The sequence below is a fragment of the Candoia aspera genome, chromosome 13 (assembly GCF_035149785.1).
Source record: "Candoia aspera isolate rCanAsp1 chromosome 13, rCanAsp1.hap2, whole genome shotgun sequence".
Lineage (NCBI taxonomy): Eukaryota > Metazoa > Chordata > Lepidosauria > Squamata > Boidae > Candoia > Candoia aspera.
This window is the reverse complement of record NC_086165.1, coordinates 8400290-8402620: the sequence shown is the minus strand read 5'-3', so window position 1 is coordinate 8402620 and position 2331 is coordinate 8400290.

The window sequence follows — 2331 nt, the reverse complement described above, 5'->3', positions numbered from 1 at the left end:
AAGGAGGCCCTTTCAAAGGAGGCCCTTTCGTACTCAGCTGCAATAAGGAATGTTCTGAAATGCAGCAGTGGCTCCAGGGTATGGTAGGCCTCCTTGTGGCCTTCCATCATCCCACCATTGTTCTACTGGAACCATTCCTTTGCTTGGTTGGAGAGTCAACAGGAAGAACGGACAGTCTATGGGTGGTAGACAACTTGAGTGGTATACAGGGGAGGAATGAAAGTGACAGCAGAGAGAAGAGCAGCAGGTGGCCAGGACTAAGCATTTGTTGACAGAAATGGGCAAAGCCAAACCACTTCCATGCTGTGCCAAAAATGTACTTGGTGGTGCCCGTGTGGTCATGAGGAGTCAACACAAGGAATTCTTTTACCAAGCCCTTGGAGATATATTAGAGTTTTCCCACCTTTTATGACCCCCCCCCCCGCCGCCGCAAACAAAAGTATATCATTCTGGTCTGATGGCTTATGAGTTCACAATTTCCTTTTAGGAAATTGACACAACTGTACAGCAAAAAGTTTACCTCAAGAGCTGATAGTGTAGTATTGAAAGAACATCAAGAACTTTGGTCCCCCGTTAGAAATGTTACTACGGGACGACATAACTAGAGGTTCTTCAATCTTGTAAACTGAAGAATTGTAAAAGCTCAGTCTATTTCAGTGGGTCTTGCCTACAAAAAAATGGATACAGGTAGTCCTCAACTTATGATCATTTGTTTAGTGACCATTTGAAGTTACAACAGCACTGGAAAAAGCGACTTGTGACTGGTCCTCACATTTATTACCATTGCAGCGTCCCCCACGGTCACACGATCAAAATTTACGCACTTGGCAGCCAACGTAGTTACAACGGTTACAGCGTCCTGGGGTCATGATTGCCATTTGCAACCCTCCCAGCTGGTATCCGACAAGCAAAATCAATGGGGGAACGACGTGATTCACTTAATGACCATGTGATTTGCTTAATTCCTGCTGCAAAAAGTGTCATAAAATTGGGTGTGATCATGTGATGCACTCACTTAACAACCGCACCGCTTAACGATGAATTTTCCGCTCCCTATTGTGGTCGTAAGTCGAGGACTACCTGTATATGTTTGTAGCAAAAGAAAATGCAACACAGCACTTGCAGAATAGTTGAGAGCTAAGCCTACAAGGCAATGCCATACAGAGAGCAATGATCGTTGCCCGTTTTCCCATTTCAGCTGGTGAATACTGTAGTTGCATGAAAGCAGGGAGATCTATTTAACTGCTTCACCTTGCAGAAAGTGACTTCATGGGAGTTAAATCAGGTTGTGCACCTGTTCATGGTAAACCATGTTCCTTCACAATGCTTGCTTATTCACCTGTGCCACTGTAGCCATTATACCCACATAGGACTACAGATGGCTTAAAGCACGATTTAACAAGCCTGGATCAAAAACTGGGTCTTTACTGCCTTGTTTCAAACTATCTGAGTTTGTCCTTACCCGATGGAACAGAGAAAATTAGCACTGAATCTTTCGAATGTACAAGCGCCTTCTCTGGAAATTTCCCAGAGTTGCCCGTAACTGCTAAATGTTGAGCAGACCTCTTAAGTTACTCACTGTGGCCAGACCCATCCAATTATCTTCAGCCAGCCAGGCGTGTTACCTCTTGCACACATCGGTATTCAAACGTGGACTATTTTTTTAAGGAGTCAAATGTCTTGCCATTTATATTTATAAAGACTTGAGTAGCCTTAAACATAGGAGTATTTATGTATTTCCCACACTGGTTCTACACTGTATGTTCAATGTGTTTACTTTTATATTGGTGGGGTTACTATGTAAAACCATCAGTTCCAAAATATCAATAGTGTTTGAGTCAGACATAGTGTTTCCTTATCATAAATTATACATTAAATGATTTGTGATGAAATGGTCTCTGTCCTTTGGGATTCTATTTATTGCTACCGTAACTTTTACCTCTCTAGTAGAGCATGGCCCACATCTGTCTTCTGCTGCTTGGTGCCCTCCAGATGCATCAGGACTGTGACTCCAAGAGCTCCTGGCTACGTGGTCTCTGGGATGTGGAGAAAAGATGGCCGTATTTGCTTCATGACTAGAATGATTCAGGACTGCACTTCCAGTGTGGCCTTCAGGACAGGGCTGGGATGAAGAGCTGGGTACCTGTCAGCCTTCCCAGCTAGACCAGACGGGAAACACGACCAGTTGAGCTAATTCTACTTTGTTGTAAGGCTACATTAACAGAATCTTGCAAGCCTGAAACTACAAATCTCCCACTGTCTCCTTTACAGCCTGAGAAGTTAGGGAAGGTCCCTTCTGAGCTTCTTCCTCTTCCCATTATGCAGCTGCAG